General features: G+C 39.4%; 1 long non-coding RNA gene across 1 annotated transcript in view; it reads right to left on the reverse strand.

Moving 5' to 3' along the window:
* LOC121962890 overlaps window positions 1–23,289 on the reverse strand; it is a 42,461-nt gene that overhangs the window by 14,900 nt on the left and 4,272 nt on the right. The window contains exon 3 of the long non-coding RNA XR_006107177.1: window positions 20,324–20,433. This is a non-coding gene — a long non-coding RNA (uncharacterized LOC121962890). The remainder of the gene's footprint in view (window positions 1–20,323; window positions 20,434–23,289) is intronic.

Here is a 23,289-nt window from a genome sequence, read left to right on the forward strand (position 1 = left end):
ATATATATATACAAAAAACATTTTTCAGGTATTTTTTTTTCAGCCATCCCTCAACATAATTTTTACATGTGAAACCTAATGAAATAGACCTAATTTCAAACAAAAAGGAAAAAAAAAAATCGTTTTATCTTAAACTTAATAATGACTGGCTGTACTTTATGAAATTAACTTACAGCTATTTCATTGTGTTACCAATTTAATTAACTGGTACTTAAAGTTACTGAATACATCCAAATTAATAATTTTGTGATTATTTTTTTCAAAATAAAAACAAATCAGTTTAGCTAGTTTTTTAAGATGTATTATTATTATTATTATTATTATTATTATTATTATTATTATTATTATACTAATATATGTAGTATATTGTATGGTGGTATTTTTTATTATTATTTATATTTATATTCCTCTGTATGAGCCATGTGATTTAATGACCATAGGTGACACTGTTTAAGTAATAAAAGTGCAATAAAATATTAATGTCAACTGCAATTAATAAAATTAGTGCAAACTGTTGCCACAGATTTTTATTTATTTATTTGTTTATCTCGAGCAGATAAAAATAAGTGGGTTATAGAGAGTGGAGTCCTGCATTACATTAACAAACTCAAACCTGGAAAACATCAAGAGAAACTAAAATTAGCTCTGAGTGATGATAATCAGCCGGACATGGAGGACTTAGTCTGTTGAGAACTTGTCCTGTAAGACGCCGCCTGCCCACTCACTGCTGTCCCTTTATTTTGAAATAAGAGCGAAGTGGGTCGTGCTCGGGGCAGGAAAAGTGCTGACAAAGGCTCATCCCCGTGGCTTCAGCCTTTGAAACAACCTGCAGGAATTCGCGCGGCCTCTTTGATCTCGGGACGGGACATTAGTATTCTGCTCGGACCGTGTTTACACAGCTTGGAGTGACTCGGGAATGGATGAAGGTGCTGTGTGGACAGGCAGACGTGCAGTCCTGGGTCACATATGAAAGGAAATAATCCTCGCCGTTTGTTTTACGCTTTGTGAGGAACCAGGTGGGAGGAGTTTACCGGGTCGGGGTTATCCGGATCAGCTGTCAGTCACAGAGAGTGAATGCAGTCAGAAGGCGTGTTTCGATTAACCCTTAAATTGTGCATATCTGAATAAAAAATAAAACACGTCATTTATCACAAAATGCATGACGTGGTTTTTCAGGTGATTCGAAAAGGCCGTATTTCACAAAACTACAATAGAAACACTCGTTTGCTTTTATAGGTCGCATGTTGCCATGGCTACGCTAAATCTAACCAATCTGACTGATGAAAGCAACGAGTACGAGCCAATCACAGGGAGAGGGAGGCGGGTCATCTCCCGCTACCCTGAGATTCACAAATTTGTCTTTGAGTTCATCTTATTTTGAAAAATGACTAATTTTAACGCTATACATTCACGGAAACCTGACGGAGTTTGTCAATATTTACCCGAAAAATCACTCTGATCTTAACATAAAGATGCCATTAATAACAGAATATTTCATGATTAACTTAAAGAACATACATGTACAATAAAACAAGTGTTATGAGTTGGGTTTCCATTAAGAAAAGAAAGAAATACGGTTTCCATTCAAGAAAGAAGGAAAGAACGACAGTTTAAAAAAGTCACAAAGAGAAAGGAAGAAACAAAGGAAGTCAGAAGTGCTGTTAAATGATCTGATTTGGTTTCCTCCTCCTTCGCTCTGACTTCACCTCCCCTCTGTGTTTCCTCCACAACTTTGCGTCTGATCTGAACTACGAACTGAACTACAGACTAAAGTAATGAAGCAGAGGGAATCTGGTGTGTTGTTTGTAAAGTTTGGAGCGACACGGATGTTTCAACGCTGCCAATTTACAGTTTTTCCATGCGCAGGAGGACGGCCGGCCTGCCCCGAGCCTTACTTCAGCAGACAAAAGTGCTAACAGCAGATGAATTAAAGGTTACCAGCGATATATGATGAATGTCAGGCAAACACAAATTACCACAGGAAGAAGAATAATGAAGGTTTTTTGCCGCCGAGCCGGGGGCCAGTCAATAATTAGAGGTGGCGCGGCCGCTGTCGCCGGCTTTCTGCAGCCTCTGCGCTTTGTCTCAGCTTTAATTGCTCAGGTTACGATGGCCGCCCACGCCCGAAATATAAAGTTCGTTTAAAGACGAGCTTCTCGTGAGAGGCTCCCGTTCAACAGGACGCTCCTTCAACAATGTTTTAAAGTTTCTCCATCTCGTCCGTTTTCATGTTTACTTGAAGCGAAGCATGAGGGAGTTTGCTTTGATCGCTCCAAAAAAAAATCAAAAACAGTCCCAACCGTGCGCAGGGAAGAAAGAAAAAAGGAGGAAAGTGCCACGAGTGGTTGACAGTCGGTGCATATTGGTTGTTTTTTTTGCAAGCAGGGAGACATAATCACACAAATAAGACATCAAAGATAGATTGAGAGTTAAAATATGCAGTTGAAAATTATTCAGATTGCTTTGGGATGGCGGGGAGAAAAATATTCCCTCAAAGTGTCCGACCGGATGAGATCAAAACTGTGTGATACCGTGAGACACATGCACGAATGAGAGGAAGCTTTCAGACATGTCCGGGCCTTTTTTTTTTGGTTTCAGGGTCTTGGCAGCTCCACCGCTTCATGTCGTGGTTCCCTTGACTGGAGGGGAATCCCTCTTTTTTTTCTTGTTTTTCTGGTCACTGGCATGCAGCTCGCCAGTATGTCGCCTCACAATGTGAACTCTCGTGCCCTGCAGGTTGGCAGAGGAGAGCGACACACACAAACTGGCTGCTGCCGGAGACTCGGAGCCAGACGCTGCACCTGCGTCATGTTTGCTGGCTCCTGTCAGCCGCACCACCTCTCCACCTGTACAGTAAATCCAGCAAAAATCCGAGCTCGATACAAACACTCGTGCGCGCCAAAAGGATGCGTCAACCCTCGCGTCATGGAAATTTATCTCATGCAAAGGAGAGGAAGGTTGAGTGTAAGGAGAAAAGCATGTCAGTGCACGCTTGTGCAAATGTGCCACTATAATAACTAGAAAAACACAGCGGGCCTCTTGCAGGACGCCATATATGAACATTTCTGATCTCATCCACAATTTGATCTCACTCTGTTAGTGCTCACTGATTTCCGGGATTCAATTTTGCTCTTCTTTTTGGTAAGAAAACAAATTACGAGTGGTTGAGCACAACAGCTTGTTTTCAGTCCATAAATGCATTTACTAATTACAATTTTTGAAAAGAAAGTGCGGCTTCACAGGCTATTTCTGTGTTCATTACCACACAACATTTCCAATGTCGTTTCCGTGAATTTGACAGCACATCTCGTGGATTATAGCAAATTTAGGGCCAAAAAATAAGATAACTATATTTAAGTGTATGCAAAAACGTGCAAAATGCCACAAATGTCGCAAGATTTGAGAGGATGTGCCATTAGCTGTTGCCCATGAACATCTCAGATATAGTTTCCGTGAATTTTGCAGTACATCCAACCAACCTTTTGTGACTAAAATTTTAGAGAGCTGTAGCTATTGCATGACAAGAAGTTTTAGATCTTTAACTTATACATTTGAAAAATGGGAGCAAACACAAAAGCGCTTTGTTTAAATTTCTGTGCAGTATAAATACTACACAATAATAGAAATGCATATAGTTTTCTGCAAGTAGAGAGAGGTACAGTGATCTTTAAAATCATTATCAAAAACATTTTCTAATATCAGTATCCACTGTTGTGAAAAGACACTTCATGACTTCTACTCGGAGGCCAGTTTCAGGAGGATAAAAGCGTGCAGTACTGAATTAATGTCACTTTTCCATTCACCAATTTTAAAAGCCACAAGCAAAGTCTTAAAAGTGTGCTCTCAAACTAACTGGCAGCCAGTGAAGTTAATTAATGAAGGTGTGCGCTCTGCTTTGGGTCTTGGTCAGCACATGTGCTGCGGCGCTCTGGGTAATCTGCAGTTAAACTAAATTAAAAAGACTTACAGGAATTACAGGAGTCGGATAGAGTTGGAGGTTCGGAGAGTTCCTGAGAGAAAAAGACACACTGTGGCAATATTTCCAACACAAAAAAGACCACTTTTGGTGATATTTCTAACCTTGGAACCTACATTTAAATCAGACTCTTGAAAACTGGTGCAAATCCACTGACGTCACGCAGAAGAGCAGTTTGGCATCGATCAGTTGTATGCGGACAGTATGTAATCAAACTGCAAAAAGCATGTATACAGGAGGCCGTCTCTGTTTTTACAGGGACGCTTTGTGCCTCAGAAACAACACCAAGCTGTAAAACGTTAAAGAAGCTGCGAGTTCAGTGATGTTAAGGGACGGAAAGTTTCTCTTTGTCTGAAAGCTCTCAAATGTGCCACAGAAAGCTGCGATTCAAAGAGAGGCCCATCTCTCCTAATTAACACTTTGAAAGATAAAAGCAGTTTATTAAATCAATCAGGATGACGGTTGTTTGTGAATCCCAGCAGATAAGGACATTTGCATATTAACTTTGCAGTTCTAACCTACATTTGAGGATCTTCTGAGATTGTGGCCAGCTTCAATGTAAATATTTTCCCCTCACTGCTACTGTACACGTTTTAAACTTTCATAGCCCCGATTCTCTAGTGGATTTTCAACTCATTAAAAAATAAAGAGATGGATAAATAAGCAAACATATAACGTAAACAGACAAACAAATGAATAAACGAGCACGGGTATTATGGCACTGGAGAGGCTCTGGCAAAAAAAAAAATTGTGGCAAAACAATCTGAATTTTAACTTGCTGTTAGATATTTTCCAGTTCAAAACTAGGCTTTAAATTAACATGAAAGCAACAAATAGGCTTTTAAAGAGTATTATATGTGCCCTCCAGTTAATCTGGCACATACTAAAGAGCTGTTCCACTATGTTCTGCCAAAACTTAACTTCCATGTGAATCATGCAATTTCTTGATAATGTTTAGAGTGAATTAAGACAGTACTGAGTGTGCTGTTTCTTTTAAAAGGTCTGTGCAACATGTATCATTTTTTAAAGTTACTGGTTTTTAAAATAATAAAATGTTGATATATCTGGAGCTCCCTGCACTAATAACTTAACTCTTGCATGGCACAAACTGTATTTTCTTACATTTATAACAATTTCATGTCAGAAATTGATGCATGTAGGTCTTTAATGTATTTATGACTGCCAACAAACTCCAAGAAAAGATCAACCAATAATGACGTCCAAAGTCTGAAATATCATCTTCCTCTGTGCCATAAAGCCAACGCAGACTACAAGACACCAAATATTTAAATGCACTTTATGTAGTTTCTGCAACTACGGGTCTCTCAATCAAACCCTGACGAGAGAGAGACTTTAAAGACGTCGTGAAGGATCACGAGATCAAAAAAAGTCTCTTTTGCTAAACTGCTTCTATGTCAATGTAAACATCTTTCGGGGCGTCCAGTAGCTCACTTGTTGGAGCGGGCGTCCCATGTACAAAGGTTTGATTTCAGTCTGTGGCCTTTTTTCTGAGCATCACCCGCTCTTCCTCCACCTCTCACACTGAAAACTGTCCGATCTAATAACGGCAGAAAGCCACTGACAAAAACGGGAATCTTAAATCACTGAAAATGGGAGTTGCTGGTCTACTGCTGCCTCAATCGGTTAGTTTGTGTGTTATTTTTCGGTATTTTTAAGGACTAGAGTCACTCAATAACACAATAACGTTGTTGTATGCATTAGCTTGATGTCTGGCTACAGCTGCAAAATGTAGTTGGTTGGTTGGATACTGAACCATCATATGAATAAATTTAGCTCTCAATCTGTTTACTGCTGACATACAATTATTAAAAAAAAAAAGTTTGGCAGGAAAATTATGTATTATTGTTACCAAGTTATTTGAATTTATCTATTTACTTTTTTATTCTGTCTTAATCGTGTTTAATTATATTTTTAGTACTATCAATTCCTAATTTATGGCTTAAATTCTTTGAATTGTATTTACTTTTATTGGTATGGGTTGTTATTGTGATTTTTTTTGTTACTGTTTCGTCTGGCCTTAATCTGGCATCACTGTTTGGCTTTTATTTTTACGTCGCCTCTTCTTGCTTCTGCTTTGCCTTGTTTGTCAGAGCACTTTGTAAACTCTGTTTTTAACAGTGCCATAAAACAGAGTTATTATTTTTATTATTACTGAGTAAAAGTCTGTAACATCGTATGATTTACGCCGACTTTTCATCTGGTATTTCACATTGATTTTTTCCCGAAAGTCACAGCAACTATAGGAGGTTAGGGGGGTGTGACGCCATTGACAGGCGACCAAATGAAACTCTCAGTTCTTGAATAAAATTACAGGTTTCTCTGGGTTTTAACATCTGGGATAATGTAAAGTACCCAACTCAACAGTTTTGGACATTTTAATGCCAAAATATTACATATATCTTTCAGACAAGGTTGAAATTACTCAAGCAGTCTCACCCTCAGTCCTTGGCTTTAAATAACTCCTTTAAGGAGGACGTCTGCTCGTCTCAAAGCGTCATATCAAACCTCTCCTGCTCTCTCAGTGATAACATTAGAGAGCGGGTTGAGAGACAGAGACAGCCACAAAGAAATCAAAGCTCGCAGATATTGACCGGCCTCTCATACGGACACGGAGGAAGAAAGAGACGGCGGATCAATACCAGTCGTTGTTAATCCTGGTACCGACACAACAGCGCCATTGTGTTTGGATGGGTGGGCCGAAGCTTCATAAGAAATCACCGCGATACAAAAGGCTCCTGTCGCCATCCTTCGCCTCTCCAAAGGCGTCACGCACGCCGTACCACTCGATACTCGACATACTGACGGGATGAAAGGCCGCGTTTGGGGCTGCAAATGACAAATGAACGGGCCCGGATCCTCGGCTGTAATCAGCCCGATCTGCATTCACACGGACAAGAGGTGCGGATCTGAGAGCAGCTATCAGCGTCTCATCTCCAGCAGAGAATAGGTGAAGCGGCGGTATTCCAGGGGAGAATTTAAAAAAAGAGAAAAGGGAGTTACTATAACGACTCTGGAGCCTTTTAATTGCAGAGGCTTGGATATTAGTTCAAAACCGCTCACTTCATGCTTGGGAACACAGTGCCACGGTGCCTGCGCCCTCACCCGACACTTGTTTTATCTGCTTGCAGATTGAACTCACTTCACAGTAAAGAGAGGCCAATTAGGGTGCAAAGGGATTAAAAACACAGAGGAGGGGAAAAAAAAAACGCTTTTCCATTTCTCTACTTTTGTGGTGGAGGACAGGCTATAGGATGAAAATACAAGAGTCGAGGAAAGCTCAGCACTTTATGATCGTGGAATTAAAGAGAAAAACGAAGGTGTGAGGTTATTTCCTGCCAGGCGTCCTGAGGGGAAAAAAGTCCACCTTGTGTTTCTGTTGGATCTCATTAATCTGGGATGTTCACGGCGTTCAGGCACCAACTAGAATTTACTGTTTTAGGTGAAACAATTTTACCTTCACCTGCCTCGTTTTTTTTATCACATCAGTCAAATAATACCAGTGTTGTTTATGCCACTCGGATTTAGATTTAAGACCTTTTTTACAAACATGAATCAGCATCAATAACTTTGGGCTGGGGACAATTTTGCCTAAACTGTTATTGTGATGTTACCTTCTCTGGTCCAATGAAAAATTAGATGACGACTTCAAAAGCCGTAAACATTGTACATGTTCTCTACGTGATGCAGACGAGGGTAGAAGTTAAATGTCGATTATTTGCATGTTTTCTGGGTGATTTTGTGTTTTTTAATCTGCATGTTGGATTCAACCGCGTTAATTCGCAGTGTGCTGAGTTTGCATTGCCTCATACGGGGTTCAGCCATGCTGTGAAATCTTGGTTAATTTTCGCATTTTTTGTTGAATTTAAAAACAAAACATGTTGTTTGAAAGAAAGAAAAAAGGAAATCATACCAATTATTGTGAAATTTTAAGAATGCAATGTCAGACAAAAAAAACGCACTCATAAAATCCTACTTAAACTTTTGAAAAGGTTGATTTCGGACATTTTAAGACTTTTAAAAAATCCACAGGAACTCTGCAAGACTGACCTTCACCCTGTTGCTTTTTGTCCAAACATTTCGGGGTGGTCTAAAAGAGTCAAATATAATTGAGTAAAACTACGCAAAATCATATGTGTCCATTTAGTCCACAGGTCTGCAAAAATGGGGAAGTCAGGACATTTGGATTCAAAGGTCCTGTTGCATTAAAGAAATCGCCTATTTTGGTTTCTTGTATCACTGTTGAACTTTTGTAAAAAAACGGAGGCTCCATGAAAGACGCATTTCCTCTTTAGTCTTGTGGAAAAAAGCAACACAATATGTTAAAGTGCTGCAAACTATCAGCTTCTTTTTCTTCAGAAAATCGTGACATCATGTTGTCCATGTTGGACCAGTTATTTACAGACGATGTTATATGGGGCCACATAACACAAGTGTCTGTTTTACAGGTGTTTTGGGGGTTTTATTAGTGCAAATAATCATTTTGGTAGCGCGGTTAGTAAAAAGCGAGCTGTGCTTTACTGTTTATTTGCATTTATTTAAACAGGCTGAGAGCTTCGGACCTGCAAGCCTGACCGTTTATCCGTCCCTCTGAGTGGAAGCTCGGCCCCAACTTCCTCTAATAAAATGATTACCAATCTCTGGTAGTGGTTCACCTCAGATGCACCGTCCCCGGGAGATGTCCGAAGGACGCCATTAACCAGGGAGGAGGGGGTGGGGGAGGTGTGGAGGGGGAGGGCGGGCTTCCCCCAGTGAGGAGTGTCTTTAACATAAGTGGAGATGAGTGTAACCTGACGGTGGAGGCGAGGGGGTTTCCCCAGGAACGGCAGAGAGCGGCAGGAAATCGATGCGATGTTTGTTTATTGGTCTGACCTCCGAACTGCTGCCCCCCGCCTCTCCGTTCTTCTTCCTCGCTTCCTATTTTCCTTTTTTTCTCTCCTCCTGAACTATTCTAGTCCAAGTTTAGTCTGAATCCAAAAAATGTGCATTTCAAAAACATGCAAAGGCCTTTGAAAATATCAGATAAATAAAAGTCCATTTCATTCTGTCTGCACGGTCACAGATATCTTGACCTTCGACCGTGAAATGCAAATCAGTTCATCATTGAATGCAAGTGGACATTTGTGCCAAATTCGAAAAAAATTCCTTGAGGCTTTCTTGAGATATGTCCTTCACAAGAATACGTACAAATGGACCGAAAACATAACAACTCCAACCTTAGTAATCACCAGCATGAAGCATTACAAAAAGAAAAAAGATAAATGGCACCTTACAAGTAAAAAAATCTGAAAGAGTACTGAATAAAAAACGATGAAAAACAAGACAAAAATAAGAAAAACAAATTGTATAAAAATGACAAAACTACAAAAGAAGATTTTCACGTGCAGCAATAGTGCAAATGTTGAGATACAACCGAAAAAAAAAGAGAAAACCAACAAAAACCAATGAATAACAAGAACCAGACGGATCTGTTTTAACTTTGTTCTATAAAACATACAAGAAAAATAGGTGTCATCCTTTTCCCTTTAAATTCTGGATATCTCCATTTGGAGGACAAATCTCTAAGTGGGAGAAAAAAGAAAGAAAAACGTCCCTTCACTTGTGTAAACGGAGGGAGGAAAACTTCCAAGATCCAGATATCCGGAACGAAAAGGTCACCCGAATCTTACGACTCTTAGTGATGCTAATGGGCCCTAATTTGAAATGGAATTTTATTCACATCTTGAAAATCCAACAATGAGATTTCATTCAGATGTAGCAGTCACTTTTTACTCGCTTTAATGATAAGTAGGTCCAAACGCAGGGAGAGGGGAGGAAAAAAAAAGATCCCCAAGGTGCTTTGACTCTGTTCTTTTATTAATGACTTGAGCCCTTTTGTGACCGCCGCAGAAGCGTTTGATGAATCATTATCGTGGAGAAAATCATCACGACTGATCATATTAAGAGGGGAACGCAGTTGTTTTGCAAGGCCTCCTCTCTTGTCCATTGTGAATTATTGTCATTATCATTAGCATGAAATGAATTCTGGCCTTTCAAAAGGGGGGAGCCGCTACCAGTTAATGTATATTCATCTGTCGTCGGGCCACGGGCTTGTTTTGTCTGTTATTGTGGCCGCCGCTCTGAACCCGCCTCCGTGCGAGGCCGCTGATAACTGCGCCTCAGCAAACATCAACCTTGTTTACATTAATGTCTGCAGACTGTTACAGGTCGACTCTCGATCCATATCAATTGTGCGCTGGTGAATAAATTCCGCCGACGAGACATCAATGAGGGCCAGATCTGTATTATAGCAACATAAACAATACATTTCTGTGTGTGTACTGCCACTGAGGGCATAATAGAGCTATATTTACTCATTTTTCTAACACGGGGGAGTCATGTGACGCGCTGCATGGTGAGTTCAGGGGTTTACATCCCTCTCTGTTGCTTTTAATGTCACTCCAACTGTAATGTGTCTGGTCTGGGGACGTTTGGGGGACACGCAGTCCGATCGAGAGCAGCATCTGCAGCCTGCTGACTGAACTGGGGCCCCCCCTCCAGCGCTACCTGGGCCCCGGCTGGGCCAGTAGCCACGAGCTGGAGGAGAGAGGAGCAGGAGGAGGGGAGGCAGCCGCCATCACCGTGATCTGATTTATCCTCGGGCCCGAGACTACAAATGAGTACAGACAGCTTTTTCATAGCCAAAAGACACATTTGCATCCATGTGTGTGCGTGTGTGTGTGTGTGTGTGTGATCAGGGAGGGGCGGGGCGGATCACCGAATCGAGTGCAGTTTCATAAACAGCTCACTTTCAGCACTGAGAGGCTGACACTAAAGTATACAAGTATAAATTGTTGCATGTGTGAACACAGAGATACGTGCAGACTTTTCTCCGCTGTTTCTGCAACACAAAGTGCTGCAAAGTTATTGAAATGTGCAAATACAATAATTCAGCTGTTCATAAGGAGGCCTGCATGTGTTTAAAAACACATAACAGAAAAATGCTTCAAAGTTAGTATCTTATAAGCGAGGCTTCTTACAGATTTAATGTCACATCTCATAACCCTGCGCCTCTAAAGTGAGCAGCACATTACTGCTCCTTCATAAAAGCTTTCATAACTACAGTTCTGCTGCAAAAATATACAACCTATCAACCAAAAGACTCCTAAAACCTCATCTTATGAAAACAAGGGGGAAATTCTGCCTGTGCATTGCAAATATTTCAACCTTTTTCCACTCAAAAAGAGATTTTACAAAACCTGGGACCCATCGATAAACTATGTGAATAATCTACCTGGACGTGAACTTGTGCTTTGTTTTGTGACTTATTTTTCCCATTTTCATGTTAATGTCTTTCCTAATGTTAAAATTCCTATAAATTAAGTATTTCACTGCCAGAAAGATGAAGTTTTAATAAAACAACAATTTCTCTGCGGTAGAAAGACACACATACTTTTGGAAGTGGTGCTACATGACCAGAGAAATAGAAAAAGGACGTTCTTGCTCAAGAGGTACAACAACTACAACTACCAGAATGCACTGCACCGCACCACTAAACACTCCTACTGGCAGAAGACGAAATGCAAACTCGTACTTGTGAATCAGTGGTGGCCAGCAAGAAATTATCTAATATTGCAGTTAAACTGTAAAATAAAACATTTTTAAAAAACATTTGAGGCATAAATGACTGAAAAGGAAATATTATTTGGCTAATATGAAAGTATCGATCATGCCTTTTATTTTATTGATCTGCTTTAATTTTATTACATTAATGTTTGTTATATTACGCTACCATTCTTCTGTTATTTTAATGTATTTTTATGTACATTAATGTTTGTTATATTACGCTACCATTCTTCTGTTATTTTAATGTATTTTTATCATATTATTGATTTATTTATATATTATTATTAGCATTATTTTAATCAGTTAATTATATATGTATATTGGTTTACCGATATTGTCATTTTTCATTTTATTTTATTTGTCTGTGGAAATGTGATATATATTTGTACACTGATGTAGGCGACTCTGCAGCAACTGTGCAATATCAAACCACTTAATAGTCACAAAAGTTAGCGATAAGAAAGCAAGCTTTTCTTTCTCAAAAACCTATTACCAAACAGGAACAACTGGTGTTTATTCATGAAATGACCAAAATCAGCGAGATCAACGATGTGCAACAACCACGCATAAACATCGCCAACGTTTTCTGAAACCACAGCGGCACCACGAAGGTGTTCAGTCAAGCCTCGTCTCAGCATCATATTTAAACTAATAACCGAAGAATTTGATCCTAATTCTGCTGTAACATTGTTAATTTCTCTGCCGTGTTTCCACCGGCGGCTGACCGGAGGTGAAGTCAGGCTGCAGACCTGAGCGCGCTGAACTTTCCAGTAATTATTCTGCGCTCGGGTCAGCTCTGGACAATATGTTAGCCATCTGCCGGCATCTGTGCTTTCTCCCACTAATAGATTGAACCCCCCTCCACCCCTTATACCCCCACCTTCCCCTGCACACCGCCACACACACACACACACACACACACACACACACACACACACACACCGGACCACCACCACCACAGCCTGGAGCGAACGGAGCCGGGGGTGAAACGCTAAGCAGGTCACATGTTGTCTTTCAGCCATATTTGGGTCAGGCCTTTGGCACTGGATGAGGGGAGGCTTAATGCACGGAGGCAATGGGTAATAATCCAGCCTCCAACACACACACACTCGCAGCATGTTGGCCACACACACACACTGACATGTAGGTGAATAAATATACATACACACGATGCCTTAAAATTCCTCATATGAGCCTCAATCTGAGCTCGTTTTACTCCCCAGAAAGGTGCTGAACACTTGAAATTTCCACGATTGTACTTTGGCACCAAACAGAAGCTTCAGCGGAGCATATGTTGCACGGAGCATATGTTCGGAACATATGTTTAATGCCAGAGGAAAGATGGCTCCCACGTGCCGAGGATCACAGGTAGATCTTAAATACGGAGCAAAGTGGAAGTGAAATCAGAGCATGAAGAAAACGTCTGTCTGAAAAGTCTGAACTTTCCCGAGCTGTGAGGCCAAACACTCGCATCTCATATTTCGGGGAAATGTATGCAAAACCGAACCAAATTTGCTCCCTCTATTAAGATTAGGACACGGCACATATATCTTGGTGGCCCCGAACGCCTGGAAATGTGCGAATTTAATACAAAAAAAGTCAAAATATGAGGAATTCATTAGGAGAAAACTCAAGGCGTTGTGTGTTTTTTTTTTTTTTGATGGTGCGTGGAGTTCTGGGGGCAGAGGCCGAGCGGTATGAAATGTGATCAAATTTCAAATACATTCACAGTCGTGGCAATTTGTACATTTGCATCAAACTTTCTGGGGGGACGTCTGACAGTAAATGGGATGAGGTTGGACACGTCTGCGGCTGCGTTTTAGCTTCCTCATCAGCGCCGCTTGGCTCCCGCGCTCAAAGAAACAGCGCCTGATGAAGAAAACACTTAAATTCCGTTTGGAAAAAAGCAGCTAGATGGCACACAAACGCCTGACGAAAACAAACCAGGAAAAATCAGCGCTGCCACCGCTGGTTTTCATTTCTGTCTGCAGCCGTGGCGTCATTGGGCCTGAGCGTCCCAGGCTGAAGGGACTGTTATTTATTTATCAGAACAAGGGGTGGCTAATTTTTTTTTTTTTTTTTTTTTTGACTCTCGCCAAAGTTAATTTTTCCTTTAGCTACCCTGAGGGACTTGAGGAAAGGTCCCAAAGATATTTGAAAATCCAATAAAATTTTCCATTTTTACAGTTTCTGATTTTGGCAGGCTCACAAAAAAAAGAAAGAAAAAAGAAAAATCACCAACATTTTTAAGATAAAAAATAATAAAAAAAATATTCAATATCACCAAAAGAAAATAATATAATAAATATAAAAACAAAAAAATATTTTTATCTATATTTATACATTTTAAAGAAATAAAAATTGTAAAATATTTGAAAAGAAAGAAAAAATTATTATTTTTTTTTAAAAAAAGGCCCAACGTTTTTTTTTTTTTAAAGAAAAAAAGACAATCTTTTTTTTTAAAATTACCAAACAATTTTAAAGCAAAAAAAAAAAAAAATCAACAAAAAATTTAGAAGAAAAAAAATCACAAAAAACTTCTAAAGAAAAAAATTGTCAAAAAGTTTTAAAGAAGAAAATAAAAACATGCCATCCTTAGAATTCAGTGGGAAAATAAATATAAGACACGCCAAAATAAAGAAAGTTCGTCCCCACAGTTTAAGGAATCATGTGGCATGCCTCCCCCTTTCTGCACCAGACTCCTCCTCTGTCATAAATAACCAACGGCCCCTAATAATGACAAAAAGCCCCGGATACAGAGATCCAGGTTAAGTCCTCCTCAGATCCTGGTCTGCAACATCCATCACCAGGTTCCAGACGCTCATACCTCCGTGTGCGGCCGTCTGGTCTCCTTAAAAGCGAGACACTTAGCGAATGACGGCTTGAGCGGTGACACATTTGCACTTTTCTCCTTCCTCTTTGCAATCACACTAAATTGCTTTCACATATGACTTTAGGCTCACAGAAAACCTTTAGTACGATCCTTATCTCAAAGTGCAGTCAGACGGGCGTCAGATTTGGCTTTTTTGAAGCCGCCGCGTTATGACTTCATTGCGGTTGGAGCTGCAGTCGCTCTCAGAAGAGGAAAGACTTTGATTTCTGAACAGATGCTGCCTTCAAAAGAAACTTGCGGGGATGTACAGACGAGTGGGACAATAAAGGTAAAGCCACAACGAGTGGAGGAAAATGTAAAGGCCTTCCTGAGTGGTTTGAGGACGGCGAGCAGAGTTGTACAGACTGGAGGAGCTGCGGAGGCTCGCGGTCGACCGACACCTTCCCGAGACGCTTTATGTTGGTCTTTCATTTGTCACCCATCTGTATTTGTCAGGGGAAATCCTCTACAAATTCTGCTTCTTGTTCAAATGAATACTGTTGCTAGGCGACTGGCAACAAAAATGAAAGATTTTTTTGTTTGCATTTCGCTGTTTGTGTCGAGGATCGACAAAGAAAAAAAATAAGAAAAAAAGCCCGTAGATATAAAATGAGTCATGACTACTGGACCAGTACTAAAGACAATGTTGTTCGCTGTCTGGGGCTGTAAAGTTTGTCAGGCTCAGAAGTTTGAGAACAGCAGTTTGGCCCATTTTTACACCTATTTTCCTTATTAACCCTTTGAACTCCTCAGCAGAACTGTTTAACCTGTGTACATCAGTATTTTTGCAATGTCATCTTCAAATGTTTACATTTTTCTTAAGTCTGTGCGACCTAAACTACAAGATTATTTAAGTCAATAATAATAATAATAAATTAAAAAATAAATTAAAACAATGATTAATAAAAATTATTGAAACTGTGTCATAAAAAAATACAAAAATCGGACTTTATTTTCATCAGATTTTTAATATAAAAATGCAAACCTATTGATCCAGAAGTAGAAACATAAATTATATGGGAATGGGAGGTTTGGGGTTTTTTCAGTGGCCTGTTTACATTTTATTTTATTTTATTTTATTTAAGTTATGCATAATTTAGGGTGGTTCACTTTGAGGGCCAAGCTGTCTGCCGATAGACTTCTCAGACCCTCACTTCTCAGTCACATCCAAAACCAAGACGGCGACGACCAAAATGCCAGACTCAAGGCTTCAGACGGCCGTCCACAAACCAATGAGTGACGTCACCGTAGCTACGTCCATATTTTATACAGACCACGGCAAAAAGAGACAATATTTCACTAAAGTCACAAAACCAAACACACACATTGGTCGCACACATGGCTGAAAACAATGAATGTGGATGTTGTGGTCAAAAACCCAAATTCTATACAGACAAACACAAAATCTGTAGTCCCTCAAACAGCTGAGTCACATTACTTAGAGTTTTTTGACGCGTGCAAAGTCACAACAATCTTCTACTCTCCATAAAAATATTACTTTTCCTCTAATCCCACTCAGTCGAGCTGAGCAACACACACATGCACCTTCTGTTTTATGTGTCCAGGTATGCAGAAATTTCAACCCAAAGCTCCCTCTCATGAATAACTTGTGCTCGCAGCCCTCTCCGTGCGTACATATCTGCATGCAGATAAAGTAGAAAAGAAGAAATGTTGAACGAGGCTGTGCATATCATCATCAAAAAAAAAAAAAAAAGTTCAAAACCTCCAACTTCTCCCCTCCTCCTTCCACCTTCACCTCCTCCACCCTTTCATTCGCCTCTCCTAAGCACATTCAAATGTGCAGGTTTGTTTTGGGGATAAAGTCCTCGGCTTTGATCAGCGCTAATTAGACAGCCTCTGCTTTCGTTCGCTACCTATTAGGGTTGGGTAGGTTATCGCCGTGCTAATCTCTGGCCGGTAGCCAGGAGGGTGCTGCGCTCCTGAAGGAGCCCCCTCAAAGCCGTCTAAGGTGAGGAGGAAGCGTGATGAAAGGGCCGTCTCCTTTCAGCGCAGATCAATACGCTCCTCTCCTTTGCCTATGGGGGATCAAGAGTTTGAAACACAAAGGGAGGTTTTTGCATAAAGATCCAAACAATGGTTCACAAGACATTTTTTTTTCTCTCCTCGCCTCACTCTCTCGCTTTATGCTTTATACTTTCCTCTCTTTTCCCTTCAACTTTCCTCTCCAGGAGAAGGCGGTTATTTAATGAAGCTGGAAATTTTGATTTCGAGCGCTTCAAAACGCCTGCAGGAGGCAAACAACCAAAGTCACAGTAATTTCTTTTTGGAGCGTGTTTAGCCTTTTACTTGCCGGATGGTAGAATGTGTCGCTCCGGTTTGGGAAGGATTCACGTGCAGATTCTCAAATATTGTGTACGGTAAACAAATGTCACCGCCGCCGCCAGACGTGCATCGTATGTTGAGATAAACAAACTTATGGATTCTCAGATATTGTGTAATGCTCCTTTAATACTCCACAATATACATGGAAGCGTTTAATCCTCCAGTTATTTGTGTCATACGTGATGCATGTCTAAGAAAAAAACCCAAATCTGCACTTGGAGTTTGTTTGGTCAGTTCAGCCTAAACAACAGATTAGGGATTAAAAGAAACGTATAATCCAGAGCGAACACAATGTAAACGTTTGAGTCTGTTTAGGAGGAAGTGAAGCATGCTGGGAGACTTTGTTTAAATGAGCTAAACTTGACTTAAGCTCTGCATCATCTTTCACATCCACATTACTTTTTTGGGGACAGGGTGGGTGTCCATAACTTTAACCCTTTGAAACTGGGAGCAGGATCACTTGTTCCACAAATTGCAAGAAATAAGTAGATAAGGAAAACTATTATTTTTCTCTGAATCAATGGAAAAATGTCTGAGAAAAAAACATATTGATAAGGTCCGTGGTTATATATCTAAATTAGGTTTACATAATTTATAAATATATTTTAACATTTTATTATTTTAAAATTGTATTTATTTATTTATTTATTTATTTATTTATTATTATTATTATTATTATTTGCTAATAATCACGTTTTTTTTTATTTTTCTTGTACTTTTTAATTTTTTTTTTTGCTAATTTTTGGTTCATGTCTTCTTTCATTGCTTATTGCCTTCTATCCATGTTTTTTTAAGAAATCAAGCCAATTTGCTCAGGTTTCAAAGGGTTAAAGAACATGTTTGCATCCTTACTTGTACCCAAAGCCTTTGAAATCTGCACTGACATCAGTTTCCTTGTGCTGTCGGTCGTTTATTTATTTTTCTTTTACTTTTTTACTAATTATTGAGGATTCACTATCCTCAATAACCTCATAAACCACCAAGATAATGTCAAAAGTGGCCAAACAGCTGCTGAAGTGAAGTCAATATATGCATGATGTACCTAATTTGCAAATGTGTGTAAATTGCGGAAATTATGCAAGTTACTAAGTTACAATCCGGCAGTTTCGTAATGTTGGGGACACACATACTATACATGATGATAATACAAAATTTACAGCTGGCAAATAGACTAAACGGGATGAAATTATAAGCCGTGTGTGAATTGTTTGTGTCGATGCTGTTTTATTTTGGCTACTTGGGTTACCTCAGACAAACATACAAAACTTACAGTCGCAAAAACTACAAAACAAAATTCTGGGTGCTGTTTCAAGGGCGATGGGACTTGTTTGACTTGCCAGGTGCCGATGATGTAGTTAAAAATAACCATAATCTGGAGGAGTGAGAGTTTCCCTTTAGAAATAAAAAAACTGAAGTAACAGTTGTTGACAGGTATGTTGGACAAACAGCCTGCTTCTAAGTTTAGTAGTGTTAGTATTATAAGAAATGTACTTTTATGCACAAGAACCGGAGGCACAATGTTTAGTGTCAGTAGCTAAACACTAATTTGCAACACCTGTCCATCACAGGCGTTTTTAAGAGAGTAAGACAGCATATTTTAAAAAGGTGCACCACTCAAAACTTTTGCATATGGAAAAAAATGGCTTATGTGAAAAATATCAGTCAACAAACCTACATCCCCAAATGCTTTGCATTTTACTTTGCACTGCTGCACCCCTTTAAAATGATGTATTTTCCTTAATTTCTTACATTTTATGCACTTTATTTTTTGCTTTATTTTAATCAATTTTATGGTAATGGGTTTTATTTTCCATCTTGTGTTATGTTGTCTGTGCATTCTACTTTTATCCTTATTTCTCTCTTAATTTTGCTAATATTTTCACGTGGGTTTTATCCATGTGAGGTTGCGCTGCATTCTGCTCTGATCTTGTTTTGTTGTTACATGCAGGTTTTACTGCGTCTTTATGTCTTTTATTTCTTTATATGTGAAGCTTGATATTTTCTTTTTGTTTAACACGTTTGGCAGCATTTCTTGTATAAAAGGTGCTATAGAAATACAGTTTATTATCATCTTATTATTATCATTAACCGACTCTGTGGTTCTTCATAGTTAAACAGAGCCTTTCTTAACTGTTGAAGTTTGAGGTAGAGATGATTTCGGGAAGGTCTAATTGGCATGATTTGCTATCAATATCTGATGAATGCAGCTCTAAGCCATCTCCACTGGACATGCTTCATGAAATGATCAGTGAATGTGTTTAAAGATGAAACATGGCGTCAGTATGTTGTGTGCTTTTATCTGAACGGCATTTAATTAGAAAAGAGTCGATACAAGACTCACTGTACGCAGCATTCACCTACGTGCTGCCTCTCTGTTTCTCTATCAGCGGAAAGCTCTTCACTCCTTTCTTCACTATTTTCACCATGATGATGTGACCCCTTTTTGCAAGTAATTTCCCCTGGATTAGAAAAACAATCAATCCAATCAAGACCAAGAGAGGGAGAGAGAGAGGAAAAAAAGGAGAGATTTGAGAGGAAATCTCTCCAGAAGTTGTTGGGCGTTGCGGGAGAAGAGAAGAAGGAGCAATCTAGAGGGCCGGCGTATATTTCCCTCTCAAGTAATTCATTTATGTCTTCAAAACTCTTTCAGAGACCAGAGTTACTGTGCCTTTGTTGTGCTTTAAAAAGCTTAGCCGGTCTCTATGAAGAGAAGCAATGAGAACACTTTAGAAAGAGCTACAAAGGGAACGGACGGGCGGAGGAAGAAAGAAAAAGTGAATGGCACCACTGATAAAGTTGAGCAAATTAAGTCATTGACCTGCGGTGGAGATTAATAGCAAACAAGGTGCCCCAGCTTCACAAGTAATGAATATTCTTCAAACGGCGTGCAGGGAGGGGGGTGGGGGGGCGGCAGAGGCCCGGCTTGATGCGGATGACATTGAAAGTTGCGGAGAACAGAAAAATTCTGTCATTTTTCATTTGTATGCAAATTCGCCTGTTACACAAATTAACCCCTGAACCCCGGTGTCAGTCCTCATCTTGGGTGGAAGCCGGCCCCCCCGCCGGGGCCCCGCGGCCGCTATACCCACCCACACTTCCCCTCTCAGGTCAGCGGCGGCTCTCAACTTCCCCGCGTTGAAAGTCGCCGCTCCGCCCCTTTTGTTTACTGCTCTTATTTGGCGGGGAGATGACCTCACGGCGAGGGAATCTGACACCGCTTCACGGCTAATAGTCCCGTTTAATCCTGTGACAGTCTGAAGTGTCCATGAAAGGGCAGATACCGACACTTTCTCGTTTGAAGCCACAATATGATATCTGTTTAACAATGACTGCAACATTTGACAATAAATTAAACGTTTTCAAAGCCGTACGGCTATTTTTTTCTGATTCGTGCAGTGTAACGGTCTAACAGAGCCACCGCAGGTCCGTGTCTTTTCTATCTCCTCCTGCAGTTCCTGTCACCAGGCTGGCACGATTAAAATGCAAAATGCCGGCTGTGCAGCACCCACCTTGGCCGAAGCTGCCGCAGCTAATCACTCCTCGTTGCTTAAAGGTGGACCTCCGGGACAGAGAGCAAATCCTGCTTCACTCTGCAGCTGCTGGAGTTCACAGCATCCGCCTGCAAATGGAAAAACCTCTCAGTTCAAGTCAACTGCGTTTAGACTTTGCAGAAAAGGTGCAAAATATTAGCTTTGTCCAACAACAGAATGCATGAGTGAAACATCAATTTGGACATTTGCTGCCGTGCTAATATACAGAAACACTCAGCTGCAACAGGCTTTAAAAGCATCACAGATTCTGCAGTTACACAGAAATGTTATTCAGTCAGATTGCATCAGTGTGTGGTCTGCAGTGAAACGCTCCCAATGCTAAAGTGATTACAGTGAGCACAAATGATGTTTTGAGCGCACTGCTCTTCATTTGACTGAGTCATATACCTCACACAGCCACACGACGACGAAAACAAACCATTTCATATTGCCTGTAAAAGACGCAGCCATATCTTCATACAAAGGTTCATACGATATCTTATAAAAATGCACATGCAACAGTTAATATGACATCTAACTACTTAGCACCACACAAATGGTATCATCATGTCACCTACTGAACACATAAAATACAGTTATGGACATAATCTCAAGTACATATAAAGTTAAACTGTTTAGATTTAGGAAGCAGAGTTACTTTTGAAATTTAAGTAGGTTAAGTTTAGAAAAATAACATATTTTATTATTTATTTATACATGCATACATTTTTTTCCTATTTCCAGGTAATTTTTTGAAACTTTTTACCAATTTCTTGCCAATTTACTTCACGTACTTAACGTTACTTCAAGTTACATACATAATGTAACGACTTGACTGTTTTTTTGCTTTATATATTCAAAATATCTATCTATCTACACATCTATCTATCTGTCTGTCTTGACTATTACACCTGATTTCTAGTATTTTGGAGTACCCTCTATAAGCAGATTTGCAAAAAAAAGTTCCACTAATTCGCTATGTCGCTATGTGTTTCATATGTGATTTCAGATTTCATAATTTACTTTACTACAAAGCAAACAGCTTATATGGGACATATATATATATATATATATATATATATATATACATACATACTCTTATCTCTACCTTTAGGATCTTAGAGTAATTTTTAATGTTTTTGAAGTTTTAGATCAGAGTTAGGTTGCAGGAAAACATTAATATTTGTACATTTTGTATGTCATTTATTGTCTGGGCCCCTGTATACAAGCTTTGAATAGTTTATCAGGGTGCCCCTATTCACACAGGTCTAACTGTACTTAAAATCATGTTTTTATCTATTTTTATTGACTCTGTGAATAAACTGAACTGAACTTTGTTGGCATCTTACAGAATACCAATAACAATATTACACTGTGTGGTATTAGGAACCCAAATTGTAAAAAAGGAGCCTTTTGGTGCTTTTGGGATTGATTCAGGAATAAGAGTTGATCCTGAGGAAGCTGGCACCTGATAGAAAATATCAAAAATGCTTTTCCTGTCCTGCTCTTACACGTGTGTGTTTCTGACGCTGTTGGTAAAGTGCAGCTCTGTGTCCGTCCCTCTGCAGTGTCAGGAAGGAGGAGGCAGCCCTAAACAAATTTCACCATCTGCGGAGGAAGGTGGCAGCCGCGCAGTGATTGACCCCTTTAATTGATGCGGCTTTAATTATGATAATCGCCTGCCAGAGTTGCTGTTGTTTCGTTTTCCCCAACGCCCCCCGTCCCTTTATTTTCGGCGGTGTTTCATATCCTGGCATCCGCGGGTGCAGGTGTCCTACAGATGTTTGGTTGCCTCCCATCGGCGCCGTGCAATTTGTTAGCTGCTAATCAGCCGCCACCTTTGCATGACTGCAGTGACACGTGCGGAAACGCTGAACTGAATCAAAAGTTGATGTTACGGCGGGTCGCTGGAAACCTGCAGATGGAGGTCTTTGGTTTCCAAAATGACAAACTGGATCTCTACTCAGCAAACGCCTTTAAAAATGAATTTCTGGTATTTTTGTACAACGTCTGATCCTATGCTTTTTAGATTTTTTAAGTTCCTATTCATATTCATTTTGATAAATGCTCTCATATTGGTTTCATTAAAGAGTCATTATTTACCAATACATACATTTCATACAACATAATTAAATTAACCCTTTGAAACCTGAGCCAATTTGTTTGATAAAAAAAAAAAAAAAAAAAAAACATGGAAAGGAGGCAATGAGCAATTTAACAAGAAACACTTGCAAGAAATTGGTAAAAAAAAAAAAAAAAAAAAAATTAAATAAATAATTAATAATAATAATTGAAAAAGTAAGTAAAAAAGACCAAAACTAAACTAAAAAAAAAAAAATACTAAAATAAAAAAGGAAACTACCATAAAAAAGTGCTAAAATAAAATGAAATATAGTATATTTAAGTATTAATAAGAAAAATGCATTGATTTTTCACCTGATTTAAAATTGATAATTATAAAAACAAAATCCATAGTTATTTGATAATTCTCTAATGTTTTTGCAGTTTGCAGGACATTTCATGCCTTTTTCCTCGTATTTTGGAAAGAAATCTCACCAAATTGCTTATGTTTTAAAGGGTTAAATATCTTTTGAAAGGCATCTTAAGGCAGCATAAGTAAACTGATGTTGGCATTTTGAATGAAAGGTGAACATTTTTAAACCTAGAACCATGTTAATCTTTAATTTCCTCTTTTCAGTGTTATACTAAATATTACTTACACTAAACCTCCGACTTTATGTTTGGTATTTTTAACATGGACCCTTTTTTTCAATTTTTTTTGTCTAAGTGACTAATTTATTGAGCAAGAGCTGCAGACAGCTGCAAAAAAGCTGCAATGTAACAACTCTGGGCATGTCATTTTCCTATATTCCTATTTTTGCCACGCAAAAAAACAACCACCTCTCTGCACACTGTTTTGCAGAAGCAAAGCTGTAATGAGCCAT

The sequence above is a fragment of the Plectropomus leopardus genome, chromosome 24 (genome assembly GCF_008729295.1).
Source record: "Plectropomus leopardus isolate mb chromosome 24, YSFRI_Pleo_2.0, whole genome shotgun sequence".
NCBI classification, from domain to species: domain Eukaryota; kingdom Metazoa; phylum Chordata; class Actinopteri; order Perciformes; family Serranidae; genus Plectropomus; species Plectropomus leopardus.